At 35.6% G+C, this 17,681-nt stretch overlaps 2 long non-coding RNA genes across 2 annotated transcripts in view; both read left to right on the top strand.

Moving 5' to 3' along the window:
• The window catches only part of LOC105179921 (uncharacterized), a 45,299-nt gene extending 36,145 nt beyond the window's left edge, over positions 1–9,154 (top strand). The window contains exons 23-29 of the long non-coding RNA XR_016065855.1: positions 46–114; positions 1,026–1,402; positions 1,503–1,571; positions 3,928–4,303; positions 4,404–7,994; positions 8,271–8,648; positions 8,749–9,154. This is a non-coding gene — a long non-coding RNA (uncharacterized LOC105179921). The remainder of the gene's footprint in view (positions 1–45; positions 115–1,025; positions 1,403–1,502; positions 1,572–3,927; positions 4,304–4,403; positions 7,995–8,270; positions 8,649–8,748) is intronic.
• A 4,386-nt stretch (positions 9,155–13,540) lies between these two features.
• Positions 13,541–17,325, top strand: LOC148787771 (uncharacterized). Its single transcript, XR_016065856.1, has 3 exons — positions 13,541–14,590; positions 15,491–16,670; positions 16,947–17,325. It is a non-coding gene; the product is annotated as an uncharacterized LOC148787771 (long non-coding RNA).
• Positions 17,326–17,681: the final 356 nt, after the last annotated feature.

A 17,681-nucleotide genomic window follows, 5' to 3' on the forward strand; every position in this document is an offset into this window, starting at 1 on the left:
TCGCTAATAGATCTCATAGCTCGTGTTATTTCTTGTTATCTTTAGTGGTGAGCCAATTGTGGGGAAATAAAGCCAGCAACATTAGTCTTGCAACTTACCACCAAGAAAGGGCAGGTATTTGGTACATTTGATCTTTGATGTCTTATGGAATATTTCATTCTGTTGTATGCATTGGGTAACTAGCTCCATAGAACTTTTTCTGTTGCTTTCTTTCCTTGTAGTTTATTTTTTCTAAAATGCGAGACCAACTTCCGATGCACTGCCCTCAGCTCTCTTTACCACTTTCTTCTTGAAAGAAGTTGTGAGTTGTTGGGATAGTGATAAATAACGAGGCCATTATACAACTTGTTTCATAAGCAACGGTTGCAAAATGCAATAAAAGGAATTGCACAAATTGGCATTGGTAGATTAGTTTACTATCTCATGTTTAAAGTTTGCTCGTTGTGAACTCGATTGAGCTATTTGTCTTATGAAGGTCTATTGTATGATTTAGTGGAAAAGTGATGTGGGTTATGTCCTAGCTATGGTATTACGGACGACGTTAGTATTATTCGTGAGCCGGCTGTTGGTAAATGGTTCTTGATGCTACTTCAATGTTTTTGGTAAATGCGGTTAAATATTAACGGCAGTGTCCACCTGGATCTATTGGTTTATTGTAATTTCGTCAATGCAGGCAAAGTTGATTTGACCATGAACATTGTTGAGCATAAAAGTGGAGGAATTTATGCAGGTGGTGGAATATCAAGTGGGTATGTCGAAAACATTAAGTTACAGAAGCTTTGTTTATTTTGTAGAATTTCTAGTTTATATGTAACGGGGGTTTCCACTGTAGTTTACTGCCGTGAGGTGGATGCAATATTTGTTTATTTCTCATTGAAGTTGCTCAAAAATAAATGGACTAATGACACTTTAGTCTTTAGAATTAGAGCTATGAATGTTAATTAGTTCTTCGAAGGACATTATTCTCTTCTTAGGTTTATTGGTTTTTTACATGGTTGTCTGTCTTGTCTTCTATTTTTTTTCAGATTACAAGAACGGATTTCTAAAGATGCAATGGGGGATAAGCTTAAGAGAATTCGAACGCCAAAAAGAAAATCTCGAAGAAAAAGAACAAAAAGAGAAAGAAAAACAAAAAAAGAACAAAAAGAAAAAAAAAAAGAAAAAGAGATCAGTATTCGGCAAAAAAAAAAAAAAAAGAGATAGAAAAGCAATCCCCACCGAGTTTTGATAACGTCAGTGGTGGTGGGAAATGTCGAGCTTTCTCCATTGCTGGAATCCCCATTCGCATTGGAGTATCTCCCGAATTTGAGTTTCTTGATCCGATTGCATTTGTGGAGATTATTAAATTACAAGTTTGAGAAGAAGGGGAGAATGATATATCCATACATATCCTTGATAAGACGTACGTGACTCGTTCCCAATTTTTCTTTAATCATGTGAACTTGTTTGTTTCCATATCGCTAATAGATCTCATAGCTCGTGTTATTTCTTGTTATCTTTAGTGGTGAGCCAATTGTGGGGAAATAAAGCCAGCAACATTAGTCTTGCAACTTACCACCAAGAAAGGGCAGGTATTTGGTACATTTGATCTTTGATGTCTTATGGAATATTTCATTCTGTTGTATGCATTGGGTAACTAGCTCCATAGAACTTTTTCTGTTGCTTTCTTTCCTTGTAGTTTATTTTTTCTAAAATGCGAGACCAACTTTCGATGCACTGCCCTCAGCTCTCTTTACCACTTTCTTCTTGAAAGAAGTTGTGAGTTGTTGGGATAGTGATAAAAAACGAGGCCATTATACAACTTGTTTCATAAGCAACGGTTGCAAAATGCAATAAAAGGAATTGCACAAATTGGCATTGGTAGATTAGTTTACTATCTCATGTTTAAAGTTTGCACGTTGTGAACTCGATTGAGCTATTTGTCTTATGAAGGTCTATTGTATGATTTAGTGGAAAAGTGATGTGGGTTATGTCCTAGCTATGGTATTACGGACGACGTTAGTATTATTCGTGAGCCGGCTGTTGGTAAATGGTTTTTGATGCTACTTCAATGTTTTTGGTAAATGTGGTTAAATATTAACGGCAGTGTCCACCTGGATCTATTGGTTTATTGTAATTTCGTCAATGCAGGCAAAATTGATTTGACCATGAACATTATTGAGCGTAAAAGTGGACGAATTTATGGAGGTGGTGGAATATCAAGTGGGTATGTCGAAAACATTAAGTTACATAAGCTTTGTTTATTTTGTAGCATTTCTGGTTTATATGTGACGGGGGTTTCTACTGTAGTTTACTGCCGTGAGCTGGATGCAATATTTGTTTATTTCTCATTGAAGTTGCTAAAAAATAAATGGACTAATGACACTTTAGTCTTTAGAATTAGAGCTATGAATGTTAATTAGTTCTTCGAAGGACATTATTCTCTTCTTAGGTTTATGGATTTCTTACATGGTTGTCTGTCTTGTCTTCTATTTTCTTTCAGATTACAAGAACGGATTTCTAGAGATGCAATGGGGGATAAGCTTAAGAGATTTCGAACGCCAAAAAGAAAATCCGAAGAAAAAGAACAAAAAGAGAAAGAAAAACAAAAAAAGAACAAACAGAAAAAAAAAAGAAAAAGAGAGCAGTATTCGGCAAAAAAAAAATAAAAAAGAGATAGAAAAGCAATCCCCACCGAGTTTTGATAACGTCAGTGGTGGTGGGAAATGTCGAGCTTTCTCCATTGCTGGAATCCCCTTTCGCATTGGAGTATCTCCCGAATTTTAGTTTCTTGATCCGATTGCATTTGTGGAGATTATTAAATTACAAGTTTGAGAAGAAGGGGTGAATGATATATCCATACATATCCTTGATAAGACGTACGTGACTCGTTCCCAATTTTTCTTTAATCATGTGAACTTGTTTGTTTCCATATCGCTAATAGATCTCATAGCTCGTGTTATTTCTTGTTATCTTTAGTGGTGAGCCAACTGTGGGGAAATAAAGCCAGCAACATTAGTCTTGCAACTTACCACCAAGAAAGGGCAGGTATTTGGTACAATTGATCTTTGATGTCTTATGGAATATTTCATTCTGTTGTATGCATTGGGTAACTAGCTCCATAGAACTTTTTCTGTTGCTTTCTTTCCTTGTAGTTTATTTTTTCTAAAATACGAGACCAACTTCCGATGCACTGCCCTCAGCTCTCTTTACCACTTTCTTCTTGAAAGAATTGGGATAGTGATAAATAACGAGGCCATTATACAACTTGTTTCATAAGCAACGGTTGCAAAATGCAACAAAAGGAATAGCACAAATTGGCATTGGTAGATTAGTTTACTATCTCATGTTTAAAGTTTACTCGTTGTGAACTCGATTGAGCTATTTGTCTTATGAAGGTCTATTGTATGATTTAGTGGAAAAGTGATGTGGGTTATGTCCTAGCTATGGTATTTCGGACGACGTTAGTATTATTCGTGAGCTGGCTGTTGGTAAATGGTTTTTGATGCTACTTCAATGTTTTTGGTAAATGTGGTTAAATATTAACGGCAGTGTCCACCTGGATCTATTGGTTTATTGTAATTTCGTCAATGCAGGCAAAATTGATTTGACCATGAACATTATTGAGCGTAAAAGTGGACGAATTTATGGAGGTGGTGGAATATCAAGTGGGTATGTCGAAAACATTAAGTTACATAAGCTTTGTTTATTTTGTAGCATTTCTGGTTTATATGTGACGGGGGTTTCTACTGTAGTTTATTGCCGTGAGCTGGATGCAATATTTGTTTATTTCTCATTGAAGTTGCTAAAAAATAAATGGACTAATGACACTTTAGTCTTTAGAATTAGAGCTATGAATGTTAATTAGTTCTTCGAAGGACATTATTCTCTTCTTAGGTTAATGGGTTTCTTACATGGTTGTCTGTCTTGTCCTCTATTTTTTTTCAGATTACAAGAACGGATTTCTAAAGATGCAATGGGGGATAAGCTTAAGAGAATTCGAACGCCAAAAAGAAAATCCGAAGAAAAAGAACAAAAAGAGAAAGAAAAACAAAAAAAGAACAAAAAGAAAAAAAATGAAAAAGAGAGCAGTATTCGGCAAAAAAAAAAAAAAAAAAGAGATAGAAAAGCAATCCCCACCGAGTTTTGATAACGTCAGTGGGGGTGGGAAATGTCGAGCTTTCTCCTTTGCTGGAATCCCCTTTCGCATTGGAGTATCTCCCGAATTTGAGTTTCTTGATCCGATTGCATTTGTGGAAATTATTAAATTACAAGTTTCAGAAGAAGGGGTGAATGATATATCCATACATATCCTTGATAAGACGTACGTGACTCGTTCCCAATTTTTCTTTAATCATGTGAACTTGTTTGTTTCCATATCACTAATAGATCTCATAGCTCGTGTTATTTCTTGTTATCTTTAGTGGTGAGCCAACTGTGGGGAAATATAGCCAGCAACATTAGTCTTGCAACTTACCACCAAGAAAGGGCAGGTATTTGGTACATTTGATCTTTGATGTCTTATGGAATATTTCATTCTGTTGTATGCATTGGGTAACTAGCTCCATAGAACTTTTTCTGTTGCTTTCTTTCCTTGTAGTTTATTTTTTCTAAAATACGAGACCAGCTTCCGATGCACTGCCCTCAGCTCTCTTTACCACTTTCTTCTTGAAAGAATTGGGATAGTGATAAATAACGAGGCCATTATACAACTTGTTTCATAAGCAACGGTTGCAAAATGCAATAAAAGGAATAGCACAAATTGGCATTGGTAGATTAGTTTACTATCTCATGTTTAAAGTTTGCTCGTTGTGAACTCGATTGAGCTATTTGTCTTATGAAGGTCTATTGTATGATTTAGTGGAAAAGTGATGTGGGTTATGTCCTAGCTATGGTATTACGGACGACGTTAGTATTATTCGTGAGCCGGCTGTTGGTAAATGGTTTTTGATGCTACTTCAATATTTTTGGTAAATGTGGTTAAATATTAACGGCAGTGTCCACCTGGATCTATTGGTTTATTGTAATTTCGTCAATGCAGGCAAAATTGATTTGACCATGAACATTGTTGAGCGTAAAAGTGGACGAATTTATGGAGGTGGTGGAATATCAAGTAGGTATGTCGAAAACATTAAGTTACATAAGCTTTGTTTATTTTGTAGCATTTCTGTTTATATGTGACGGGGGTTTCTACTGTAGTTTACTGCCGTGAGCTGGATGCAATATTTGTTTATTTCTCATTGAAGTTGCTAAAAAATAAATGGACTAATGACACTTTAGTCTTTAGAATTAGAGCTATGAATGTTAATTAGTTCTTCGAAGGACATTATTCTCTTCTTAGGTTTATGGGTTTCTTACATGGTTGCCTGTCTTGTCTTCTATTTTTTTTCAGATTACAAGAACTGATTTCTAAAGATGCAATGGGGGATAAGCTTAAGAGAATTCGAACGCCAAAAAGAAAATCCGAAGAAAAAGAACAAAAAGAGAAAGAAAAACAAAAAAAGAACAAAAAGAAAAAAAAAGAAAAAGAGAGCAGTATTCGGCAAAAAAAAAAAAAAAAAGAGATAAAAAAGCAATCCCCACCGAGTTTTGATAACGTCAGTGGTGGTGGGAAATGTCGAGCTTTCTCCTTTGCTGGAATCCCCTTTCGCATTGGAGTATCTCCCGAATTTGAGTTTCTTGATCCGATTGCATTTGTGGAGATTATTAAATTACAAGTTTGAGAAGAAGGGGTGAATGATATATCCATACATATCCTTGATAAGACGTACGTGACTCGTTCCCAATTTTTCTTTAATCATGTGAACTTGTTTGTTTCCATATCGCTAATAGATCTCATAGCTCGTGTTATTTCTTGTTATCTTTAGTGGTGAGCCAACTGTGGGGAAATATAGCCAGCAACATTAGTCTTGCAACTTACCACCAAGAAAGGGCAGGTATTTGGTACATTTGATCTTTGATGTCTTATGGAATATTTCATTCTGTTGTATGCATTGGGTAACTAGCTCCATAGAACTTTTTTTGTTGCTTTCTTTCCTTGTAGTTTATTTTTTCTAAAATGCGAGACCAACTTCCGATGCACTGCCCTCAGCTCTCTTTACCACTTTCTTCTTGAAAGAAGTTGTGAGTTGTTGGGATAGTGATAAAAAACGAGGCCATTATACAACTTGTTTCATAAGCAACGGTTGCAAAATGCAATAAAAGGAATTGCACAAATTGGCATTGGTAGATTAGTTTACTATCTCATGTTTAAAGTTTGCTCGTTGTGAACTCGATTGAGCTATTTGTCTTATGAAGGTCTATTGTATGATTTAGTGGAAAAGTGATGTGGGTTATGTCCTAGCTATGGTATTACGGACGACGTTAGTATTATTCGTGAGCCGGCTGTTGGTAAATGGTTTTTGATGCTACTTCAATGTTTTTGGTAAAAGTGGTTAAATATTAACGGCAATGTCCACCTGGATCTATTGGTTTATTGTAATTTCGTCAATGCAGGCAAAATTGATTTGACCATGAACATTATTGAGCGTAAAAGTGGACGAATTTATGGAGGTGGTGGAATATCAAGTGGGTATGTCGAAAACATTAAGTTACATAAGCTTTGTTTATTTTGTATCATTTCTGGTTTATATGTGACGGGGGTTTCTACTGTAGTTTACTGCCGTGAGCTGGATGCAATATTTGTTTATTTCTCATTGAAGTTGCTAAAAAATAAATGGACTAATGACACTTTAGTCTTTAGAATTAGAGCTATGAATGTTAATTAGTTCTTCGAAGGACATTATTCCCTTCTTAGGTTAATGGGTTTCTTACATGGTTGTCTGTCTTGTCCTCTATTTTTTTTCAGATTACAAGAACGGATTTCTAAAGATGCAATGGGGGATAAGCTTAAGAGAATTCGAACGCCAAAAAGAAAATCCGAAGAAAAAGAACAAAAAGAGAAAGAAAAACAAAAAAAGAACAAAAAGAAAAAAAACGAAAAAGAGAGCAGTATTCGGCAAAAAAAAAAAAAAAAAGAGATAGAAAAGCAATCCCCACCGAGTTTTGATAACGTCATTGGGGGTGGGAAATGTCGAGCTTTCTCCTTTGCTGGAATCCCCTTTCGCATTGGAGTATCTCCCGAATTTGAGTTTCTTGATCCGATTGCATTTGTGGAAATTATTAAATTACAAGTTTCAGAAGAAGGGGTGAATGATATATCCATACATATCCTTGATAAGATGTACGTGACTCGTTCCCAATTTTTCTTTAATCATGTGAACTTGTTTGTTTCCATATCGCTAATAGATCTCATAGCTCGTGTTATTTCTTGTTATCTTTAGTGGTGAGCCAACTGTAGGGAAATATAGCCAGCAACATTAGTCTTGCAACTTACCACCAAGAAAGGGCAGGTATTTGGTACATTTGATCTTTGATGTCTTATGGAATATTTCATTCTGTTGTATGCATTGGGTAACTAGCTCCATAGAACTTTTTCTGTTGCTTTCTTTCCTTGTAGTTTATTTTTTCTAAAATACGAGACCAGCTTCCGATGCACTGCCCTCAGCTCTCTTTACCACTTTCTTCTTGAAAGAATTGGGATAGTGATAAATAACGAGGCCATTATACAACTTGTTTCATAAGCAACGGTTGCAAAATGCAACAAAAGGAATAGCACAAATTGGCATTGGTAGATTAGTTTACTATCTCATGTTTAAAGTTTACTCGTTGTGAACTCGATTGAGCTATTTGTCTTATGAAGGTCTATTGTATGATTTAGTGGAAAAGTGATGTGGGTTATGTCCTATCTATGGTATTACGGACGACGTTAGTATTATTCGTGAGCCGGCTGTTGGTAAATGGTTTTTGATGCTACTTCAATGTTTTTGGTAAATGTGGTTAAATATTAACGGCAGTGTCCACCTGGATCTATTGGTTTATTGTAATTTCGTCAATGCAGGCAAAATTGATTTGACCATGAACATTATTGAGCGTAAAAGTGGACGAATTTATGGAGGTGGTGGAATATCAAGTGGGTATGTCGAAAACATTAAGTTAGATAAGCTTTGTTTATTTTGTAGTATTTCTTGTTTATATGTGACGGGGGTTTCTACTGTAGTTTACTGCCGTGAGCTGGATGCAATATTTGTTTATTTCTCATTGAAGTTGCTAAAAAATAAATGGACTAATGACACTTTAGTCTTTAGAATTAGAGCTATGAATGTTAATTAGTTCTTCGAAGGACATTATTCCCTTCTTAGGTTAATGAGTTTCTTACATGGTTGTCTGTCTTGTCCTCTATTTTTTTTCAGATTACAAGAACGGATTTCTAAAGATGCAATGGGGGATAAGCTTAAGAGATTTCGAACGCCAAAAAGAAAATCCGAAGAAAAAGAACAAAAAGAGAAAGAAAAACAAAAAAAGAACAAAAAGAAAAAAAACGAAAAAGAGAGCAGTATTCGGCAAAAAAAAAAAAAAAAAAAAGAGATAGAAAAGCAATCCCCACCGAGTTTTGATAACGTCAGTGGGGGTGGGAAATGTCGAGCTTTCTCCTTTGCTGGAATCCCCTTTCGCATTGGAGTATCTCCCGAATTTGAGTTTCTTGATCCGATTGCATTTGTGGAAATTATTAAATTACAAGTTTCAGAAGAAGGGGTGAATGATATATCCATACATATCCTTGATAAGATGTACGTGACTCGTTCCCAATTTTTCTTTAATCATGTGAACTTGTTTGTTTCCATATCGCTAATAGATCTCATAGCTCGTGTTATTTCTTGTTATCTTTAGTGGTGAGCCAACTGTGGGGAAATATAGCCAGCAACATTAGTCTTGCAACTTACCACCAAGAAAGGGCAGGTATTTGGTACATTTGATCTTTGATGTCTTATGGAATATTTCATTCTGTTGTATGCATTGGGTAACTAGCTCCATAGAACTTTTTCTGTTGCTTTCTTTCCTTGTAGTTTATTTTTTCTAAAATACGAGACCAGCTTCCGATGCACTGCCCTCAGCTCTCTTTACCACTTTCTTCTTGAAAGAATTGGGATAGTGATAAATAACGAGGCCATTATACAACTTGTTTCATAAGCAACGGTTGCAAAATGCAATAAAAGGAATAGCACAAATTGGCATTGGTAGATTAGTTTACTATCTCATGTTTAAAGTTTGCTCGTTGTGAACTCGATTGAGCTATTTGTCTTATGAAGGTCTATTGTATGATTTAGTGGAAAAGTGATGTGGGTTATGTCCTAGCTATGGTATTACGGACGACGTTAGTATTATTCGTGAGCCGGCTGTTGGTAAATGGTTTTTGATGCTACTTCAATGTTTTTGGTAAAAGTGGTTAAATATTAACGGCAATGTCCACCTGGATCTATTGGTTTATTGTAATTTCGTCAATGCAGGCAAAATTGATTTGACCATGAACATTATTGAGCGTAAAAGTGGACGAATTTATGGAGGTGGTGGAATATCAAGTGGGTATGTCGAAAACATTAAGTTACATAAGCTTTGTTTATTTTGTAGTATTTCTGGTTTATATGTGACGGGGGTTTCTACTGTAGTTTACTGCCGTGAGCTGGATGCAATATTTGTTTATTTCTCATTGAAGTTGCTAAAAAATAAATGGACTAATGACACTTTAGTCTTTAGAATTAGAGCTATGAATGTTAATTAGTTCTTCGAAGGACATTATTCCCTTCTTAGGTTAATGGGTTTCTTACATGGTTGTCTGTCTTGTCCTCTATTTTTTTTCAGATTACAAGAACGGATTTCTAAAGATGCAATGGGGGATAAGCTTAAGAGAATTCGAACGCCAAAAAGAAAATCCGAAGAAAAAGAACAAAAAGAGAAAGAAAAACAAAAAAAGAACAAAAAGAAAAAAAACGAAAAAGAGAGCAGTATTCGGCAAAAAAAAAAAAAAAAGAGATAGAAAAGCAATCCCCACCGAGTTTTGATAACGTCAGTGGGGGTGGGAAATGTCGAGCTTTCTCCTTTGCTGGAATCCCCTTTCGCATTGGAGTATCTCCCGAATTTGAGTTTCTTGATCCGATTGCATTTGTGGAAATTATTAAATTACAAGTTTCAGAAGAAGGGGTGAATGATATATCCATACATATCCTTGATAAGATGTACGTGACTCGTTCCCAATTTTTCTTTAATCATGTGAACTTGTTTGTTTCCATATCGCTAATAGATCTCATAGCTCGTGTTATTTCTTGTTATCTTTAGTGGTGAGCCAACTGTGGGGAAATATAGCCAGCAACATTAGTCTTGCAACTTACCACCAAGAAAGGGCAGGTATTTGGTACATTTGATCTTTGATGTCTTATGGAATATTTCATTCTGTTGTATGCATTGGGTAACTAGCTCCATAGAACTTTTTCTGTTGCTTTCTTTCCTTGTAGTTTATTTTTTCTAAAATACGAGACCAGCTTCCGATGCACTGCCCTCAGCTCTCTTTACCACTTTCTTCTTGAAAGAATTGGGATAGTGATAAATAACGAGGCCATTATACAACTTGTTTCATAAGCAACGGTTGCAAAATGCAACAAAAGGAATAGCACAAATTGGCATTGGTAGATTAGTTTACTATCTCATGTTTAAAGTTTACTCGTTGTGAACTCGATTGAGCTATTTGTCTTATGAAGGTCTATTGTATGATTTAGTGGAAAAGTGATGTGGGTTATGTCCTAGCTATGGTATTACGGACGACGTTAGTATTATTCGTGAGCCGGCTGTTGGTAAATGGTTTTTGATGCTACTTCAATATTTTTGGTAAATGTGGTTAAATATTAACGGCAGTGTCCACCTGGATCTATTGGTTTATTGTAATTTCGTCAATGCAGGCAAAATTGATTTGACCATGAACATTATTGAGCGTAAAAGTGGACGAATTTATGGAGGTGGTGGAATATCAAGTGGGTATGTCGAAAACATTAAGTTACATAAGCTTTGTTTATTTTGTAGTATTTCTGGTTTATATGTGACGGGGTTTCTACTGTAGTTTACTGCCGTGAGCTGGATGCAATATTTGTTTATTTCTCATTGAAGTTGCTAAAAAATAAATGGACTAATGACACTTTAGTCTTTAGAATTAGAGCTATGAATGTTAATTAGTTCTTCGAAGGACATTATTCCCTTCTTAGGTTAATGGGTTTCTTACATGGTTGTCTGTCTTGTCCTCTATTTTTTTCAGATTACAAGAACGGATTTCTAAAGATGCAATGGGGGATAAGCTTAAGAGAATTCGAACGCCAAAAAGAAAATCCGAAGAAAAAGAACAAAAAGAGAAAGAAAAACAAAAAAAGAACAAAAAGAAAAAAAACGAAAAAGAGAGCAGTATTCGGCAAAAAAAAAAAAAAAAAGAGATAGAAAAGCAATCCCCACCGAGTTTTGATAACGTCAGTGGGGGTGGGAAATGTCGAGCTTTCTCCTTTGCTGGAATCCCCTTTCGCATTGGAGTATCTCCCGAATTTGAGTTTCTTGATCCGATTGCATTTGTGGAAATTATTAAATTACAAGTTTCAGAAGAAGGGGTGAATGATATATCCATACATATCCTTGATAAGATGTACGTGACTCGTTCCCAATTTTTCTTTAATCATGTGAACTTGTTTGTTTCCATATCGCTAATAGATCTCATAGCTCGTGTTATTTCTTGTTATCTTTAGTGGTGAGCCAACTGTGGGGAAAAATATAGCCAGCAACATTAGTCTTGCAACTTACCACCAAGAAAGGGCAGGTATTTGGTACATTTGATCTTTGATGTCTTATGGAATATTTCATTCTGTTGTATGCATTGGGTAACTAGCTCCATAGAACTTTTTCTGTTGCTTTCTTTCCTTGTAGTTTATTTTTTCTAAAATACGAGACCAGCTTCCGATGCACTGCCCTCAGCTCTCTTTACCACTTTCTTCTTGAAAGAATTGGGATAGTGATAAATAACGAGGCCATTATACAACTTGTTTCATAAGCAACGGTTGCAAAATGCAACAAAAGGAATAGCACAAATTGGCATTGGTAGATTAGTTTACTATCTCATGTTTAAAGTTTCCTCGTTGTGAACTCGATTGAGCTATTTGTCTTATGAAGGTCTATTGTATGATTTAGTGGAAAAGTGATGTGGGTTATGTCCTAGCTATGGTATTACGGACGACGTTAGTATTATTCGTGAGCCGGCTGTTGGTAAATGGTTTTTGATGCTACTTCAATATTTTTGGTAAATGTGGTTAAATATTAACGGCAGTGTCCACCTGGATCTATTGGTTTATTGTAATTTCGTCAATGCAGGCAAAATTGATTTGAGCATGAACATTATTGAGCGTAAAAGTGGACGAATTTATGGAGGTGGTGGAATATCAAGTGGGTATGTCGAAAACATTAAGTTACATAAGCTTTGTTTATTTTGTAGTATTTCTGGTTTATATGTGACGGGGTTTCTACTGTAGTTTACTGCCGTGAGCTGGATGCAATATTTGTTTATTTCTCATTGAAGTTGCTAAAAAATAAATGGACTAATGACACTTTAGTCTTTAGAATTAGAGCTATGAATGTTAATTAGTTCTTCGAAGGACATTATTCCCTTCTTAGGTTAATGGGTTTCTTACATGGTTGTCTGTCTTGTCCTCTATTTTTTTCAGATTACAAGAACGGATTTCTAAAGATGCAATGGGGGATAAGCTTAAGAGAATTCGAACGCCAAAAAGAAAATCCGAAGAAAAAGAACAAAAAGAGAAAGAAAAACAAAAAAAGAACAAAAAGAAAAAAAACGAAAAAGAGAGCAGTATTCGGCAAAAAAAAAAAAAAAAAAGAGATAGAAAAGCAATCCCCACCGAGTTTTGATAACGTCAGTGGGGGTGGGAAATGTCGAGCTTTCTCCTTTGCTGGAATCCCCTTTCGCATTGGAGTATCTCCCGAATTTGAGTTTCTTGATCCGATTGCATTTGTGGAAATTATTAAATTACAAGTTTCAGAAGAAGGGGTGAATGATATATCCATACATATCCTTGATAAGATGTACGTGACTCGTTCCCAATTTTTCTTTAATCATGTGAACTTGTTTGTTTCCATATCGCTAATAGATCTCATAGCTCGTGTTATTTCTTGTTATCTTTAGTGGTGAGCCAACTGTGGGGAAATATAGCCAGCAACATTAGTCTTGCAACTTACCACCAAGAAAGGGCAGGTATTTGGTACATTTGATCTTTGATGTCTTATGGAATATTTCATTCTGTTGTATGCATTGGGTAACTAGCTCCATAGAACTTTTTCTGTTGCTTTCTTTCCTTGTAGTTTATTTTTTCTAAAATACGAGACCAGCTTCCGATGCACTGCCCTCAGCTCTCTTTACCACTTTCTTCTTGAAAGAATTGGGATAGTGATAAATAACGAGGCCATTATACAACTTGTTTCATAAGCAACGGTTGCAAAATGCAATAAAAGGAATAGCACAAATTGGCATTGGTAGATTAGTTTACTATCTCATGTTTAAAGTTTGCTCGTTGTGAACTCGATTGAGCTATTTGTCTTATGAAGGTCTATTGTATGATTTAGTGGAAAAGTGATGTGGGTTATGTCCTAGCTATGGTATTACGGACGACGTTAGTATTATTCGTGAGCCGGCTGTTGGTAAATGGTTTTTGATGCTACTTCAATGTTTTTGGTAAAAGTGGTTAAATATTAACGGCAATGTCCACCTGGATCTATTGGTTTATTGTAATTTCGTCAATGCAGGCAAAATTGATTTGACCATGAACATTATTGAGCGTAAAAGTGGACGAATTTATGGAGGTGGTGGAATATCAAGTGGGTATGTCGAAAACATTAAGTTACATAAGCTTTGTTTATTTTGTAGTATTTCTGGTTTATATGTGACGGGGGTTTCTACTGTAGTTTACTGCCGTGAGCTGGATGCAATATTTGTTTATTTCTCATTGAAGTTGCTAAAAAATAAATGGACTAATGACACTTTAGTCTTTAGAATTAGAGCTATGAATGTTAATTAGTTCTTCGAAGGACATTATTCCCTTCTTAGGTTAATGGGTTTCTTACATGGTTGTCTGTCTTGTCCTCTATTTTTTTCAGATTACAAGAACGGATTTCTAAAGATGCAATGGGGGATAAGCTTAAGAGAATTCGAACGCCAAAAAGAAAATCCGAAGAAAAAGAACAAAAAGAGAAAGAAAAACAAAAAAAGAACAAAAAGAAAAAAAACGAAAAAGAGAGCAGTATTCGGCAAAAAAAAAAAAAAAAAGAGATAGAAAAGCAATCCCCACCGAGTTTTGATAACGTCAGTGGGGGTGGGAAATGTCGAGCTTTCTCCTTTGCTGGAATCCCCTTTCGCATTGGAGTATCTCCCGAATTTGAGTTTCTTGATCCGATTGCATTTGTGGAAATTATTAAATTACAAGTTTCAGAAGAAGGGGTGAATGATATATCCATACATATCCTTGATAAGATGTACGTGACTCGTTCCCAATTTTTCTTTAATCATGTGAACTTGTTTGTTTCCATATCGCTAATAGATCTCATAGCTCGTGTTATTTCTTGTTATCTTTAGTGGTGAGCCAACTGTGGGGAAATATAGCCAGCAACATTAGTCTTGCAACTTACCACCAAGAAAGGGCAGGTATTTGGTACATTTGATCTTTGATGTCTTATGGAATATTTCATTCTGTTGTATGCATTGGGTAACTAGCTCCATAGAACTTTTTCTGTTGCTTTCTTTCCTTGTAGTTTATTTTTTCTAAAATACGAGACCAGCTTCCGATGCACTGCCCTCAGCTCTCTTTACCACTTTCTTCTTGAAAGAATTGGGATAGTGATAAATAACGAGGCCATTATACAACTTGTTTCATAAGCAACGGTTGCAAAATGCAATAAAAGGAATAGCACAAATTGGCATTGGTAGATTAGTTTACTATCTCATGTTTAAAGTTTGCTCGTTGTGAACTCGATTGAGCGATTTGTCTTATGAAGGTCTATTGTATGATTTAGTGGAAAAGTGATGTGGGTTATGTCCTAGCTATGGTATTACGGACGACGTTAGTATTATTCGTGAGCCGGCTGTTGGTAAATGGTTTTTGATGCTACTTCAATGTTTTTGGTAAATGTGGTTAAATATTAACGGCAGTGTCCACCTGGATCTATTGGTTTATTGTAATTTCGTCAATGCACGCAAAATTGATTTGACCATGAACATTATTGAGCGTAAAAGTGGACGAATTTATGGAGGTGGTGGAATATCAAGTGGGTATGTCGAAAACATTAAGTTACATAAGCTTTGTTTATTTTGTAGCATTTCTGGTTTATATGTGATGGGGGTTTCTACTGTAGTTTACTGCCGTGAGCTGGATGCAATATTTGTTTATTTCTCATTGAAGTTGCTAAAAAATAAATGGACTAATGACACTTTAGTCTTTAGAATTAGAGCTACGAATGTTAATTAGTTCTTCGAAGGACATTATTCTCTTCTTAGGTTTATGGGTTTCTTACATGGTTGTCTGTCTTGTCTTCTATTTTTTTTCAGATTACAAGAACGGATTTCTAAAGATGCAATGGGGGATAAGCTTAAGAGATTCGAACGCCAAAAAGAAAATCCGAAGAAAAAGAAGAAAAAGAGAAAGAAAAACAAAAAAAGAACAAAAAGAAAAAAAAAGAAAAAGAGAGCAGTATTCGGCAAAAAAAAAAAAAAAACAAAGAGATAGAAAAGCAATCCCCACCGAGTTTTGATAACGTTAGTGGTGGTGGGAAATGTCGAGCTTTCTCCATTGCTGGAATCCCCTTTCGCATTGGAGTATCTCCCGAATTTGAGTTTCTTGATCCGATTGCATTTGTGGAGATTATTAAATTACAAGTTTGAGAAGAAGGGGTGAATGATATATCCATACATATCCTTGATAAGACGTACGTGACTCGTTCCCAATTTTTCTTTAATCATGTGAACTTGTTTGTTTCCATATCGCTAATAGATCTCATAGCTCGTGTTATTTCTTGTTATCTTTAGTGGTGAGCCAACTGTGGGGAAATAAAGCCAGCAACATTAGTCTTGCAACTTACCACCAAGAAAGGGCAGGTATTTGCTACATTTGATCTTTGATGTCTTATGGAATATTTCATTCTGTTGTATGCATTGGGTAACTAGCTCCATAGAACTTTTTATGTTGCTTTCTTTCCTTGTAGTTTATTTTTTCTAACATGCGAGACCAACTTCTGATGCACTGCCCTCAGCTCTCTTTACCACTTTCTTCTTGAAAGAAGTTGTGAGTTGTTGGGATAGTGATAAAAAACGAGGCCATTATACAATTGTTTCATAAGCAACGGTTGCAAAATGCAATAAAAGGAATTGCACAAATTGGCATTGGTAGATTAGTTTACTATCTCATGTTTAAAGTTTGCTCGTTGTGAACTCGATTGAGCTATTTGTCTTATGAAGGTCTATTGTATGATTTAGTGGAAAAGTGATGTGGGTTATGTCCTAGCTATGGTATTACGGACGACGTTAGTATTATTCGTGAGCCGGCTATTGGTAAATGGTTTTTGATGCTACTTCAATGTTTTTGGTAAATGTGGTTAAATATTAACGGCAGTGTCCACCTGGATCTATTGGTTTATTGTAATTTCGTCAATGCAGGCAAAATTGATTTGACCATGAACATTATTGAGCGTAAAAGTGGACGAATTTATGGAGGTGGTGGAATATCAAGTGGGTATGTCGAAAACATTAAGTTACATAAGCTTTGTTTATTTTGTAGCATTTCTGGTTTATATGTGATGGGGGTTTCTACTGTAGTTTACTGCCGTGAGCTGGATGCAATATTTGTTTATTTCTCATTGAAGTTGCTAAAAAATAAATGGACTAATGACACTTTAGTCTTTAGAATTAGAGCTACGAATGTTAATTAGTTCTTCGAAGGACATTATTCTCTTCTTAGGTTTATGGGTTTCTTACATGGTTGTCTGTCTTGTCTTCTATTTTTTTTCAGATTACAAGAACGGATTTCTAAAGATGCAATGGGGGATAAGCTTAAGAGATTTCGAACGCCAAAAAGAAAATCCGAAGAAAAAGAACAAAAAGAGAAAGAAAAACAAAAAAAGAACAAAAAGAAAAAAAAAAGAAAAAGAGAGCAGTATTCGGCAAAAAAAAAAAAAAAAAGAGATAGAAAAGCAATCCCCACCGAGTTTTGATAACGTCAGTGGTGGTGGGAAATGTCGAGCTTTCTCCATTGCTGGAATCCCCTTTCGCATTGGAGTATCTCCCGAATTTGAGTTTCTTGATCCGATTGCATTTGTGGAGATTATTAAATTACAAGTTTGAGAAGAAGGGGTGAATGATATATCCATACATATCCTTGATAAGACGTACGTGACTCGTTCCCAATTTTTCTTTAATCATGTGAACTTGTTTGTTTCCATATCGCTAATAGATCTCATAGCTCGTGTTATTTCTTGTTATCTTTAGTGGTGAGCCAACTGTGGGGAAATAAAGCCAGCAACATTAGTCTTGCAACTTACCACCAAGAAAGGGCAGGTATTTGGTACATTTGATATTTGATGTCTTATGGAATATTTAATTCTGTTGTATGCATTGGGTAACTAGCTCCATAGAACTTTTTCTGTTGCTTTCTTTCCTTGTAGTTTATTTTTTCTAAAATACGAGACCAACTTCCGATGCACTGCCCTCAGCTCTCTTTACCACTTTCTTCTTGAAAGAATTGGGA

The sequence above is a fragment of the Sesamum indicum genome, linkage group LG6 (genome assembly GCF_026168435.1).
Source record: "Sesamum indicum cultivar Baizhima isolate 11 linkage group LG6, ASM2616843v1, whole genome shotgun sequence".
Classification (NCBI taxonomy): Eukaryota; Viridiplantae; Streptophyta; class Magnoliopsida; order Lamiales; family Pedaliaceae; genus Sesamum; species Sesamum indicum.